The following is a 16057-nucleotide window of genomic DNA, read 5'->3' on the forward strand; positions in this document are numbered from 1 at the left end:
AAAACCCAATTCACTTGTCTGAATTCACTCCTAACATTAGCTAGATGAAACTATTTTTTTCTGTATAGTAAAGCCCAATCTTTATGGGGAAAAAAATAAACATTTTAAGGGTAAGGCTTTCTTTCTGTTGAGCTTTACCATGGTAACGGATTCTCTATAAACATGCTAATAGTTTTGGGAACATATTTTATTGACTGAAATTCAGTGATGGAAAGTAGAAATAATTCAATTGGTGTTTAGATAAGCTTTTCAGGGTTCCTTCTACTTTCTTTTCCTGTTATTACTTCCCAGAATAATTTGTTCTCTGTGACATCAAGGTTAAAAAACATGCTTATTTGGAGAACGATGGAGAGGGTAACATTGATCAAGATCATTGTACTTACAAACTGGCATGTTGAATTGGAACCCTTTTTTACAACTAAAGATAATTTTATTTATTTTTTGAATACCTCAAAGCTATAATTATTTATTTGCAAATAAAAGTTGGACTTTCGTTAAAAAAAAAAAAAAAGAAAAGAAAAGGTGGAGGGAAGCATGCTAAAGGGTGCGGAGAGGAGTCTCTGGCCAGTGGCTACGGGAAGGCTATGTGGCCGGCCTCTTTAAATTGACTCATAGAGACCGCTTCATCCCCTGCATGGCCTTCATGTCTTCCCAGCCGGCTTGCTGTCGGGAACCTCATTCTAGGCCTCCAGATCTGTTCTCAAGGCTCCCCTCGAGGACGCCACCACAATGGGCAAAGGGCGGCATTGCTCCTGAAATTCCACCACTTGGAGACCCTTCTTGTGGGCCAGCTGTTGATGGGTTTCCTGGTGGGTGAGCCCCTGGAAGAGGCCGTGGGTGAGGTTGACATGTTGAGGGACCCAGACACCTTCACATACATGTCCTTGAGGCCAATGAGCCGGCAGATGGGGGTGATGGCTTTGTGGCAGTGGAGCTCATAACCTCTGGGTTGTTTCTTCATCTTGATATGTGCTCTTTTAAATCTTAGTGAAATATCATGAAATCTTGGGTGGTCTTCATATCATTCTATGAAATGTAAATAGTGAATTGCTTTGTTCTTTGCCTTCCTGAAAGCGTCTATCTAGTCAGCAGCTTTCCCCACAGCCAAACCTGCAGCTCCTCTTCCATTCCCCACAACAACCAGGACTCAGACTGATTTCATTCTTCCTTTTTTCGCTGTCATATTAAAGACATTTTTTTAACCTCAAGTACCCTGGTATCAAAATCTTCATACGTTTCTCCTTCAGGACCGGGGTCAGGGGACCAAGACTGATGTCTCCCTACATGTATTTCCACTCCAGCCTTGATCCCGTTCACTTCCATCTTCCTCTTCCTGTCCCACTCTTCTCTCTGTTGGATCATGTTAGCTTCGACCTTCTCCTATTCTTCCTTGCTCTTCTGGGCAATGGTCTGTACTTCTCCATTTTCCATAAGGGAAACATTCAGACCAGGCCAGGGGAAACCATAACGTCCTTCACTGATGATCTGACCCCAGTTCAAATCCTTCTCTTTTTCTTAGCTCTTTTGCCTCTTCCTTTTCTTGCTCCAGCACCAGTCTCTGCTAAAGTACCTTTCCATAGCTCATCTGCAGTCAACTTAGTGAAGAAACTGTAGGGTCTATACTGGTAGCCCATGGAGTCACTGGGAAGAGAAATACAGCACTGTGTCTGCAGCACACAGCTCACGCTGCTGAACTGATGGTTGTCTCTGGTTCCCCATGATGACCAAGGGCCATTGCTAAGAGTCGTCTTCAATGACAAAATGGAAGCTGCTGGAAAGGTGCTTAGGGAGAGCTTCCTAGACCAGATGTGACCTGGACGACCGGCGTCAGGGTCACAGGGCCCTGCAGACAGACCAGGAGCAAACCCGGGCATGTCCGGAGGGCCGGCCTGAGGGGCCTCGCTTTCCCCCGTGCCCAGGCTCCAGCAGCTCCCGCGTGGCCCCCTGCGCCGTGTCCGATCCCCCCAATAATTTTAAAAATTAAAGCATGTATAAATGACTCCCATTTTTCTCAGAGAAGCAGCATAACCATGGGACATATGTTATGGTAGGGGAAACCTGAGTCCATTAAAAAAAAATAGATTGAAGCCCTATCCCCTGGTACTCTCAAACATGATCTTATTGAGAAAAAGGGATTCTTTTAGGTGTACTTAGTAAAAAGGCCACTGATGAAGGACCTAGCTCAGTGATTGGTGTTCTTATGGGGGGATATAATATGAAGAGAGATGTATAGGTACAGGTCATGGGATAAGAGAGGCAGGGACTGGGGTGATGTGCCTGCAATCCAGAGAGTGCTAAGCATCCGTGGCCACCACCAGAAACAAGAACAAAGCAAGGAAAGACTCTACCCAGAGCCTCAGAGGGAACTGGTCCTGTTGACACCTTGATTTTGGACTGTTTTTTTTGTTGTTGTTGTTGTTTTTGCCAGTCCTGGGCCTTGGACTCAGGGCCTGAGCACTGTCCCTGGCTTCTTCCCGCTCAAGGCAAGCACTCTGCCACTTGAGTCACAGCGCCACTTCTGGCCATTTTCTGTATATGTGGTGCTGGGGAATCGAACCCAGGGCTTCAAGTATACGAGGCAAGCGCTCTTGCCACTAGGCCATATCCCCAACCCTGGACTTTTTTTTTTTAATAAACTACTCACAAGTGGAATAAAGATAAAGGTGATTGCTGCTTGCTGTCCTGGCTTGTATTAATTTACACAGAACCTTCCTCATTGTCTCTCTTGTGGTTTTGTAAGCTGGATGTTGATATTCAGGGCATTTTAATGCTTTACCTATGTACCCTCAACCCTTAATATTTTAGTGGACACTGCTTATATTTATACCTCCAGCACTTGAACCTCTTCAACTGAGAGCTTTCTCTGACCATTGGATTCTTCCCAGATGTATGTATAGAGTGGAGTGAAGGTAGGTTACAAAAACGATGAAATTAGCATTTATTGTCTAGGTTTTTCCACAACTGTCATTTCTCATGTGATTTCTCTTAAAGGCTTTGGATAAATGTGTCTAAGGATGAGCCAATGTCAAGTCATTTAAATGGTCACATGCATGTACATTGTCTTCTAGCATGGTTGGAATATATTTTAAATTAATATATTGATTGGTGTTTATTTTGACTTTGTGTTACTTTGCTTAGCTAACTGGTTTTTTGATACAGCAATGCTAACTCATACATTAATATTCTCATCATGGGAACAACAAGTTGACATGGTAAAATGGGTAGGACAAGGATAGAGGGAAGAGAAACAGAGAAATGGGAAAGACATTTTATAAGGCTCTATTGTAACCTCCAAAGTCTAAGTAGAAAGGATAGAATCAAAATACTGTTGAGCCATTTGTTTTGCTTTCTATTCATTGACATGAAAATAGCCAAATAAATAATTAAAATTAAAGCTCTTAGCCTCAATCTTGTCTTTTCTGTGATTCCAGCCCACCCTCTCAATAGATGTTTGTTTTCTCCTTTGCTCTCATTCTTCTTTCTTGCCTTTCCTTTCTAAAACCACTGGTTATTCAGGCTAACAGCTTGCACAAATTTGCTTTAGAATCATTAAAACAAGATGGATTAGAAAGCGAAATTAAGGTTTGAAGGTATCCTTGGAGAGAGGCAAGAGGCACAGGTGCATTAACCAATGTTCATAGCGTTTGATTCCAAACTTCGCCACTAGGTGTCAGTAAGTAATCTAATTACATATCCCACGCATTACTACAACAAATGACACATTGAGCTGTGTGGGGCAGACATGAAAGTTAAGGTCATGTGGCTTAAATAACACCCTGCAGAGGATCTGTAACAATGATATCAAAACAGGAGGATGAAACCTTGGAATATGAATTGGAAAATTTGTGAGTTAACAACAGCACATGAGGGGACTTAGCCTTTATTGGAGAAAATGTATACATCCTATTTTATGTGTCCTTCATTTTTGTCTCTTCTATTAAATGGGACACCCTGCTGCCTGCATTTTCACGAGCATAACCGGATTTTTTTTAATGTAGTTAAGTACATTAGCTACATTATTAGCATCAGTGGAGGACTGATCTATTCTCCAGGTCCTCTGTGGTATATATATTTTAGTGGTAAACTTTTTCAGAGCTTATTTTAAAGGTGCTTGCCTGAATGAATTGACAAAGAAGCTTGACAGATGTGAATCCTATTTGGGCAAACTCCTATTCATCCTTCAGGACATAGATCTAATATCATCTAGCTTGTTAAGCCTGACACTAGACAACTCATCCTTCATTCCCAGCGCACAGCTGAATATTCCTCCCTGTGGAAGTACCCATCCTACATGGTAATTAATTGTGCATGTACTGCCTTCTCTACAGACAGGACAAGACAGGAACCTAAGGAGAGGAACCAGGACTGTAGAACCTCTCCAACTATGGCTGACTGCTGCTTTTCTTTACAGTTGTAGCCTATGGACAGTCAAGTGACAAAGCATGTCATTGCAGCAGGAGGGAAACTGGCTGTATGTTTTATGTTCCACAATATTGAATGCCTAGAAATAATAAGTACTCACTAAATTGATGCAGAGTTTTGTTTTGTGTGTGTGTGTGTGTATGATGTATTCAAATGTTTGTAAAAAAGGAGTTGCATGTTATGCCTTGCCATTCATCAAAAAGCAGCTACCCAGCAAAGAAGTGAGGACTGCATTTATAAGAGATGCTAAGTTCACTCTTGAGGGTAAATTTCTAAGTATGTTCCTGCCTATTTATACACCACCACCCCCAGGGAAATAATTTGAGAATAGGAAACATCTTTCCTCAAAGACCTTACTATAAATTCAAACAAGTACTTTAAAGTATCACCAGTGGTTACATTTAGTTTTTCTCTATGCTCATAACCCTTTAAAATAAGTACAGATTTGAGAAGCTCACCATGTAGTGAAAGCAGCCCACATTTATGTAATTTTTATGGCAGGTCTGGTTCTAGGTGACAAGAGGGAGGAAATAACAACATAGCTGGACAGGCCAGTTATGCAATGAATTGAAGTAAAATTTGTTAAGAGCTGGGAACCAACAAGGAATTGAATTCCACAAGGAGGATGCAACTGTGAGGCAATCTTTAGAGTCATGATATTTGAACTAGAACTTCACCATCTGCAAAGTCAAAAAGCGTTAAGATTTCTATGGCATAGCCAAAGACAAGCCCTTAGGAAACCAGGCAGTCTCTACATAAAAGCTTAAAAACTCAGAGATACGTATTTAAAAAGTATTCACGTATATTATTGAATTGAAATGATAACATTTTGAATAAATAAATTACTTTTATCATGTCTTTAACCTAACAACTTTTGAAGTTGAGTATACTTCGAAATCATTAAGGAACTCTGTGTGTGTGTGTGTGTGTGTGTGTGTGTGTGTGTGTGTATGAGTGCACATGCACCAGTACTAGGGCTTGAAGTCAGAGTTAGGGTGCTGTTCTTTGTAGCATTTTCACTCAAGGCTAGCATTCTTCCCCTTGGGCCACACACAGCTCCACTTCTGGCTTTTTGCTGATTAATTTGAGATAAGAGTCTCACAGACTTTTCTGCCTGGGTTTGCTTCAAACCACCATCCTCAGATCTTAGCCTCCTGAGTAGCTAGGATTACAAGTGCGAGCCATTGGTGCTTGGCTTAGTAAGATTTTTAAAATGCAGATTTGTCCCCAAACTTGTTGTTTCTGGTGACATATATTTGTTTCCAAATCTGTAGTACCAGCAAGATTACCATTCTGGTGTTAGGAAAACTGAATGACTGAGATCATATAACCAATAGCAAAACTAACAGTAACTTACTGGCTGCTATTCTTACCCATTTGAGTCTAGTCCACTTATCTCAGCCCCAGAGAAATCAGGTTTTCTAGCATGCTTTCTGGAAGATAACTATTTACCTCTTTCCAATGAACGACTTACATGCTGACCTTCTCACTGATGTGCTCTGAGCTGGCTGCTGATAGCTTCATTGGCAGAAAAGAAGGAAAGTGCTGGGTCTCTGGTCTCTGCTATCTCATTTCTTTTTATCTAGCCCTTGGGCTTCTTCCTGACATTTTTGTGTTAGCAAGCAAATGTAGACAATTCCAAATTCATTGCAAACAAATCTAAACCCTAGCAATCACCACACCTCTTAGCTGGTGTTGCCGAATTCCCACGAGTATACACTTTAGAGTTGGAGCAGCTCTTAAAAAGTAATCAATTTGCTGATATAATGTATTGGATAACTTCTGCAGAAATCACTCCTTTTGCAAATGGAGAGTTGAGATTTAGCCAAGTGCAGAGATGAAAACTTGTGTCTGATCTTATACTTAGGTCAGTTCATTTGTGCCTGAGGGCAGTCTTGGGTGTAACCAGGATGAACTTGAGAGCACTGTTTCTTTCAGACCTCTATAAGGGTTCCTCTTCAGGGCCTGGGATCAGTCAGCTCAGTTGACCCCTTAGATGGTCTTAGAAACTCATGGTGCAGAACTCCCTACCTTTATCTCCTCGATGAAAATCCTGTTAGCTGGCCTGCTTTGGTTGTCACTGACTGGCAAAATGAGGAAGATGGATTTCTTTTTATGTTTGCTGAGCAACTCAGAAGATTCTACTCATTGTAGAAGGTTGTTAAGAAAATGTTTGCAAGAGAGCTTTTTGTAAATAGGCTTCTGTATCAGAGATGCATGACACTGTATGTATCTTCTAGAATCTATAATCTCTGAGGATCAGATGCACATGAAAACAAAATGTTTCCTACTAAGCTTTTAATCATGAGAACCCTAAGTTCAAAAGCTGACACTCTAAAAACACCAAGTGGAATAGTCACCAAATCAACGGGAGTAATAAATACAACCTTAACATTAATTAACTTGTTTGGAAAGTTAAATCATTCTCATATATACATTCAGGTGTCTGTAACTGAATAAAACAAACTTTGCCATTATGAATCCTTAAGTAATTTTTCCTTTTAATTTTCCCATTGTAAGATGGGTTGGTGTTGCACTCACTCTGTGTATATGTGTGTGTATGTGTATATTTTGTGTGTGTTCATCCCAGCTCAGTTACGACACTTTAGTGTTTGCACTTAACACTGCCACAAGCATGAGTCCTTTATTCCTAGGACAAAGATAACAAAAGGGTGCTCTATAATTTTTCAAACGTGTCACGACACCTTCTCTATCAGATTTCCTCCCAGAAATTGTTCTTATTGTTTATAACACGATACATCATGTTCCCCAAAAGGATAACACAACAGTCCAAGCTTTGATATTCTTTTTTTAACTGCTATTATTTTTTTTAATCAGCTGAGAGGCTGATTTTGCTACACAGCCTGCTCTCAACCTGCCACGTGGTCTATATAAACCAGATGATTGAGTATCAGCAGAAATCTCCCTACATGGGCAGTTTGGAGGCTGGCAGAAGTGCTGGGAATTTTTCTGGGCAGTGCTTTGGATGGCAAGTCCTGTTTGTTCTGTCTTTATCCCATTGTTCCCTAAATCTCAGCCTGCATGGTAGCATGCTGTGATTGGCTCTTTACTCCACAACACTGATTCTGACCATTAACTTAGTGATAGCACCCAGAGGAAGTGCTGACCTTCATCTGTTCTCTAGGCATATCCTTGCATAGGAATAAGCTATGCCATACCTGAGATTATTTTAAAAGTGGAATGGTAGTGAGACTTTTACCTAGAAATATTTGACCATTAAGGGAAGGATTCTCCTTCCTGTCTTTCTTTTATTTCTTTTCTTTTCTTGCTAGTCCTAGGGCTTGAACTCAGGGCCTGAGCACTGTCCCTGACTTATTTTTGTTCAAGGCTAGCACTCTACCACTTGAGCCACAGCACCACTTCTGGCTTTTTCTACATGTGGTACTGAGGAAGTGAACCCAGGGCTTCAGGTATACAAGGCTCTACCACTAGGCCATATTCCCATCCTCTGTAACCATATCCCTTTCTATGCATGATTTCAGTGGATGAATTTTAAGATTGTATTTATTACTCTCATTGGTTTGATGACTGCCAAACCTTGTTTTCAGAGTACCAGCTTTTGAACTTGGGGTTCTCATTATTAAAGTCCTAATAGGGAAAGTTTTGTTTTTATGTACAGTGGGGTCCTCAGAGACTATAAATTCTAAATAATTCTGGGTAAATTTTTGGATTTCTCTCAGATAATTTTATTATTTATTAAACTGTGAAAACACTTGTTGTTTATTACAACAAGTAGGCTTTAAATCTAGTTTTTCACAGGGTTCTACTATTACAATTTATCTGAATCAATGTTAGCTTGAAACATTAAATATACCAGTAATTTCCCTCTTAGTCAGTCTTCTCTCTTCCATCTCCCCATTTACTACTGATGTCAATGTTTATATTGATGGAAGTATGTCATACCGATCTTTCCCTCAAAGGGATATTTCTATTTTTATTGTTCAATATTGGCATTTCTCTGCTTCTCATTATTTTTAGATGTGGTACAAAATGAGAATATTCAGTAATCATATAACTTCCACAACAAATTGACCTTTATGCAACAGATCATTTAGTTTTAGAGAGAACCATTGGTATAATCAACACACTTTCTGAGAAGATTCACCTTGAGCAAGATTGCTATAGGAGCTCACAGGGAGCCATTGAAGGGCAATAGACAGGTAAGGGAATATCTTTTGATCATATGAGTATAAAGTGTGCTAAATGACTATGCACCATGGGAGAGAACTCTATCATTGACCTGATCAGAAGGTTCTCCTGAGGCTATGTGACAAGAGATCAATGTTCTTTTGAAGCAGGGTCGGTACCCCAAGTCTGGGAGACAATTGGGGAAAAGGCACTGAAGATATTTGTGGCATTGGGTACCTTATTTAGAAATGTGTGAGGCTCCAACCAGCAATAGAGCATCAGTTCTGAGGCTTTCAAGCTTGTTCCTTCACAAGACTGATGCTTCTATTCTTTAATCCACTCTTGTTATAGAATTCTTTCAGCTAGCAAAAGTAACTGTTTTTTGTTGGCCTCTATGGCCAACAGAATGGTCATAGAATATTTTATTTCTTGAAAGTGGTATGGATTTAGTAAATATTTGCTGCATGTTTTCATCCAATTATTCATTCACAAGTATTTACAATACATCTATTAGTATGCAGGACACGGTAGCAGGTTGTAGAATTATAGCAGTGAATTGAATTGGTGAGCCCCCGAAGTCATGTAGTTTATGTTTTGGAATGCACAGTCATACAAGAAATGCTGAAACAGATAAACAAGATAATATCAGGTATTGGTAAGTGTTGAAAAGATTGATAGCTAAGAGACATGGTCAGGGTAATGATACTGAGTCCTGATTCATAAAAATTAACCATCCACCGCAAGATCTAAGCAAGATCGTGCTCCTTAGTATCTACTTCTCATAATATAGAAACTTGTAGTGTTAGGAAGACAACCAGACACTCTTGAAACTATCTGTGATAAAACATCAAAATACTGGTCAATGGGATGCGGACAGAAGTTATAAAAATAATTTTCAGCTGATAACTGGAAAAGAAATAATTCCCTCCTTTAAGCTTTCTTCCTTCTTGTTCCTTGAAATATGGACATAGTGGTTAGACACATTGTGCCATTTGAATGGGAAACATAACATTCATGGCAGGACAATAAAATAAAAGGAGCCCGGAATATCTATTTTCTTGGAGCCACCAATCAAGTTCTGGACTGCTAAGGTACAGAATGTGTATTATTACATCAAAGGGAAAGAAGTATTTGTCTTGTGTGTCTCCATTCTATTTGCAAAGAGAATATATTAATTAGTGAAGGGATAAGAAGATCACAGTGATCCATTCAAAAGATCTGGCTGGGGGCTGGGAATGGTAAAGTGCTCGCCTCGTATACATGAAGCCCTGGGTTCAATTCCTCAGCACCGCATATATAGAAAAAGGCCGGAAGTGGCACTGTGGCTCAAGAGGTAGAGTGCTAGCCTTGAGCAAAAAGAAGCCAGGGACAGTACTCAGGCCCTGAGTCCATGCCCCGGGACTGGCAACATAAACAAAACAAATAAACAAAAGATCTGGCTGGTGGTGATAGTAAGAGGAGAGCAGACAGGAAAATTAGAAGGGGAATTACCCAGCTACCTTGGTTAGATAATTTTCTAAAGATTTTTGAGTGGTGGCAAACCTTTAAGTTTTATTTGGCTTATGGAGTCTCACATGAACTTTGCATTCTGTTGTTCAATAAATCAGAAACACTCAATTTAAGTTAAATCATAGTTGTTCTTAGCATGAGAGGCTTTTAAAGATAGGACCGAGAATCAAGTATTCCTTAAAGTTATTTGGAAATGGTGCCTTTTATCATGAACTAGTTTTCATCTAGTATTGATGGTCTCTAGATGCAGTTTGGGAGACATGACCCAATGCCTGTCAGATTTAAAGATAGAGCCATCCCTCTAGAAATTTTAAATCAGAGATAACACCCAAGCTAGTCCACAAAACACTTCTCAAAGAAGACTGTGTGTCAGACATGAACAAATAAGACAACATTTGTGAATGATACACACACACACACACACACACACACACACACACACACACACACTGTTTTCACAGATGAAAACCAACAGGCTGTAAGCACTCCACACCCTATCTGGTATGAATTTTCTTCTCCACTGAGTTTAAATTTTCACTTTTGTTTGAAGGTGTAAATGAACAGAACAAGACTGGAAAAGATACAAATGAATACCTGGAGTCTGCTTGGGAAGATGCTTATGAAGACAATACCCACAAGAGCCCTCATGGAGTGAATACCAGTTATGATAGCAAGAGGTTAGCTAGGTTACCTTGGGGATAGTCTTCTTGCTCAGGAGGCAAAACAAAGCATGTTAGTCAGGACCTTGTGACTTTGGCCTCCAGTATGTTTGATCTGGCAGGAGATACTTTCCATGAGTCTTGTACTTATGGGGTCAAATGACAGTAGGAACTGGATCAACAGTTAACCTCCTAATTCCTCCTAATGTGAGTAAAAAGTTAACTCTAGTTGAAGATTTCATAGAAAAATACTTCATGGAGAGTCTTTGGGGGTGAGAATTAAAAATCATCACCTCATGCCAAATATTCTTAAAGTTTTCTAAACAGCACAGTTAATCCTTCGTGCTGGCAGGCACCACTTTTCTTTCATTATGTATGTCTGTATTGGCCAAGGAGTGATTAGGGTTAGAGGAAATCCACACAGAAGTGGCACACCACTCTTGACACTGGCACAGTGGTGACAAGGTTTTCTTTAGCTGTCAGTTTCAGGAATGTATCGCTTCATTTGACATTACACAGCTTCAGGGTGAGAAACAGCAGCATGGCCTTTTAGCCTCTGTTTGACTATAGTAGTTACAGCAGTGACCACTTAACTTGGAAAAGAGTGCAAGATAAACGGCAGACATTATGGGCTGGAATCTTTACATAGGATGGCCTAAGATGTTTCATGGAATTGGAGGTGAATTAAATGGCTATTTAATAAATATTTAAATAAGATATTTAAATGTTGGAAAGGTAGGGAGAAGTTCCCATTTTTTTCTATGTTATGTAGGCCACATTAGATACTGAAGTCTATGTGCAGAGTTTTCTCCTTGTCTTCCATGAGCTGGGTCATCAACTGCCTGAAAACTTAAAAACCAGGCATGAATTTTGTCTCCAGATCTATAAAATAAGCTAATTTCTTTTTTAAGAACCATGGAGAAGTCCCCAGAAGAAAAGAGAGTGGAGTATAACAGAAATCAGTGCAAGATTTCCCAATGCTCAATTGACAAGGTAGTTCAATGAAGGTTTAAGCGTTTCTTGATCAAATCATACATAATACTAAGTTAGGTAAATTTAATCAGGTTTCTCTTTTGGAGGACTTCAGAAGCCTTCTGTAACATAATGTATTCTGTAAAACTTTAAAAAAAAGAGAAGATACACAGAGTTTCCTGAATTTAGTTCATCATAGAAACCTTTGTTGTGGCCTACCCAGTTCCATGAAGCATGCATTTGGAAAAGACTTAAAAAGTGGGTTAACCCACCAGCTTCTATATCTAATGACCATATGAGAAATCAGTTAACTTATCAGCTTTTATGGCTAAGGAGCCCAATTCTTATAACAACATACTTTTTAGGGAATCCCACCTAACTTTGCAATCTGACCAATGTCCATATTCTCTGTGAGGATGTTAGAAATAATGGTATAATCACAGAGACATCATTAGACCCTTGGAATGTTAAGAATATAATGATAAACTTGCTCACTGCACTTTTCAGCAGAGATGGTCTGCAGGTTTTGTGCCATTCCCAACCCACTGATCAAAATTCTCTCTATGGTCTCATTTGAGATGATGCTGATATGCAAAGTGATGTCGTGACAGGGTAGAACTGACAATCCTCTCTAAAATATTAAATGATGATTTAAAAAGCTTGCAACTTTGCTGTTGGCAACTTCTCCAGGGAACTAAGAAACTGACTGTCCAAAATGGCTCTGGTCAGTGCCAATTGGTGGCTACATAGGTGTTGGGTTGGGGCTGCAGGATTCCGGTGAGCTTTTGCCACCAAAGTGTATGTTACTACCTGTGTGGCCAGTATGCGTAGGATGTTCAAATGCATAGGCAAGTGCTAGATTGGAGGGTTAGGAGGAGATGCCCTCAGGAAAGAAACAAACCACACTTCCAAGATCTTCAACGTTAGTGAGAAGTTTTCCTTTGAAGTTCCCTACACTGTATGGGCTTTCAGTGCTCAAGTCACCATAGGTCATGGACATATTTAGTTTCATGGATTTGTGCTCTAGACCACAGACAAGTCCCAAATTGACATGTTGGTTAACTGCATGTGCACACATGTGAGAGGGAATGACATGCCAACTTGGCCAGAACCTGAATCAGGAGTTATATTTGAAAATATTAAACTAATGTAGAAGCCACTTAGCCTGGGGATAAATAACAGAGATTCTGGAGCCCACCTGCCTGCCTTTAAAATCTGAACTCTGATCCTTTTAGCAAGTGGTTTGTCTGCTCTGTGCCCTCACAGCTTTTCTGATCAGTAAACTGGATAGAATAATAAAAACTACCTTAAATTTTCACATTAGATGAATTCATATTTGAAAGATTCTTAGAATAGCATGTGGTACTTGGTAAATGTTGATAGTATCTTAAAATAGATTTTAAGTGGCCTTTGTTTTCTCTTTTGCACATATATAATACTCAACATCATTACACTGTACCCCCATCCCATGGAAAAAGGTGGTAAGACAGTACTCCTTGGGAAAAGCAGTGACATGGTACTAGGAAAGCATTGGCAGCACCAAGAATGAACAGGCCCATGCAGGACTGCAGAAGGAGCAAGAGGAAGCAGATAGGTATTTGTTCTTCTTTGCAGTGGAATTTCAGAGAGCTGGGCTGGCAGGCTGCAGGCAAAGTAGAGAGTAGAGTAGGTTCCTCCTCATTTGCAGGTGGAGACTGTGGGCAGAATTGGTCTCACAGAGACACTTTGCTACACACCAACACTGACTAGACTTATGGGTAGGACAAGGGAAGCTAACATTTAGTTCTTTCCAACTCTCACTCTGTTTCCCTTGAACACCATGAAATGATGGGACTGTGTGACAACACACGCAGACATTAGCAGATAGTGCTAAAGGTAGGTTTACTACAGATACTGCTGTTGCAGAATTGAATAGAGAGACCTGTTAACTGAGGGATGCAGGCTGGACCCTCTGTGGCAGATGCCAGAAGGCATAGACACAGATCATAGACATAGATGCCTACAGCAGGGAGCAGAGGAAAGGGGACTTAGGAGAAATAAAGCTTTTGATCCAGGTCCCAGTGGCTCCTAGCTACTCAGGATTCCTGCCATGGACTTCCTATTCATGGACATTCCTGTCCAGGCTGGCAGGAAAGTCCATGAGACTCTTATCTCCAATTAACCACCAAAAAATTGGAAGTGGTGCTGTGGCTTGAAGTGGTGGCCTTCAGTGAAACAGCTCAAGGACAGTACCTAGGCCTTGAGTTTAAGCCACACAACTGGAAAAAAGAAAGAAAAGGGAAAAAAATGACAGATTTTGGATAATAGACATTCAAATATTTACTTTAAAGATAAATTTACAACCAGATTAAAATATCACATAAATAGATATTTGCAAGGAAGAACAAACTATTGAGAAACAGAGAGGCTACGATGTTATTTAAATGCATATGTCTACAAGGTAAACAGTCATTCAAAAGATGATCAGTCAACAGTGTGTAAGATGTGTTATGTGCTTAATAGGTCAGAGAGTGAGGAATCATATGCTGAATGAATTAAAGGAATGCAGGAGCTGAACTTCTTGTAAAGTTTCTTGCAAAGAGTTTAGAAATGTAAGGCTGGAATGCAGAAGAGAAGAGAGAGAAAAGATGAGTGTGTGTGTGTGTGTGTGTGTGTGTGTGTGTGTGTGTGTGTGTGTGTGTTGGTTCTGTGGCTTGAACTCAGGGTCTCATGTACACTTGACTCTCTTGTGCCAGGCTGGCACTCTACCACGTGAGCCATGCCTCCCATCTGGCATTTTTCTGATTAATTGGCAATAGAATCTCATAGATTCTTTTACCCAGGCTGGCTTCAAATAGTGATCCTCCAAGTCTCAGGTTCCTGAGTAGCTAAATTACAGGTGTGAGCCACAGGTGCTCAGCTGATCCCACACTTAGCAATCATGCCTTAAATCATAAGGTACATGAATAGAGTTAGAGATAGACAAGAGTTATGGTTATCTTCATTTACTTATTCATACACATGTACCAGTCCCTTCTTAAAGAAGATGTAGTAGTCAGTGTAAAGAAGGACAAATCTGGAAGTGGCCATGGTCTAGAGTCTACGTTGTAGCCTCTTGTAGCAAGGACCTCTTGGTCTGGCCAACACCAACTTATCTCTTCCCAAGCTGGTTCAACCATATTTTTTCAGGCTCCTTTGTACTAGAGAGGCCATGGGTCTAAACTCTACCCAAAGGCATGAGGAGGTTTGCAATGTGGACCAATCCCAGTATATGCCTTTTAGATTCCTTATTTTCTTCTACATAAAAACAAAATGGCTTTCTTTCTACCACTGAGGAGTTAAAATTGAGTTGTCCTGTGGGTATTGTCCTCTCCCTCAAACTGCAAGAACAACAGTATGAGGACACAGGAAGAAATATGCCTTTCTTTTTAAAACCATCAGTATTTAGTGTGCCTATTCTAAAAGCTGCTGTTATTATTTACCTAATTAATCAACCGGGATTGATTTGGCTCACTAGCTTGCACTAACCAAAACCCATGGGAGACTGGAGTTGTTATCAGAATGACAGTTTATTAATTCAAACTGACAAGTGTATCTGTCATTCAGACCAGAAATTCTCACGTTGAATGATCCAAGCCTTATCTCCTTGTCAGACCATTTGGCAGACACATGTGATCCAAAGCATTGGGAATGGATGTGAGGAGTTCATTTGATCACTGTGGCCATGATCAGTAGGAAGACATAGATAGGAAGGAGAGGCTGTTAGGAATCATGAATGCTGAGCAGGGGAAGGTAGCTGAGACAGAGGTTGAGTGACAAAGAGCTAGGAGACTCTGAAGCATCTATCCCTTGAGATTATAGTTCCAATGTAAGCAAAAATATGGAGAGCCTGATAATTAAGGCCCTGTCAGACCATCCTCAGATCACAATCATGCTGTGTTTTGTCCCTTCCCAAACTCATGATGAAACTTGGTCCCCATGTCAGTGTTGAGAGGTGGTGGAAAACTTTTCAGAGGAGAATTAGGTGGTTGGGAAGGACTAATGCAGTTCTTTCAGGACTGGGTTAGTTTGCAAGAGACCAGCGTGTCATAGAGAGTAGGGCCAGCCCTGTGATTTGTTCCCTTCAAATGTGCTCACTAAGGCTTCCATGTTTCCTCCATGAAGCCGCACGAGGTCCTCACAGACCCAGAAGCATGTTTTTGGGCTTCTAGTCTCAAGAACATTGAGCTAAGTTAACTTTTTGCCTTTATTACACAGTCTGGTGTATTTGTTTTTTGTAGTGAGAGAAAATGGACTAGACATCATGTTATTCCCTTTTTCCATTTCCTAATGTTTTTACAAAGCCTTCTTACCCACCTTCATTCTCC

General features: G+C 40.3%; 1 pseudogene; it reads right to left on the reverse strand.

The window, feature by feature from the left end:
• Positions 1-582: 582 nt before the first annotated feature.
• LOC125354183 lies at positions 583-1821 on the reverse strand (annotated as a pseudogene).
• Between the last annotated feature and the right edge of the window lie 14236 nt (positions 1822-16057).

The sequence above is a fragment of the Perognathus longimembris genome, chromosome 1 (assembly GCF_023159225.1).
Source record: "Perognathus longimembris pacificus isolate PPM17 chromosome 1, ASM2315922v1, whole genome shotgun sequence".
Taxonomy (NCBI): domain Eukaryota; kingdom Metazoa; phylum Chordata; class Mammalia; order Rodentia; family Heteromyidae; genus Perognathus; species Perognathus longimembris.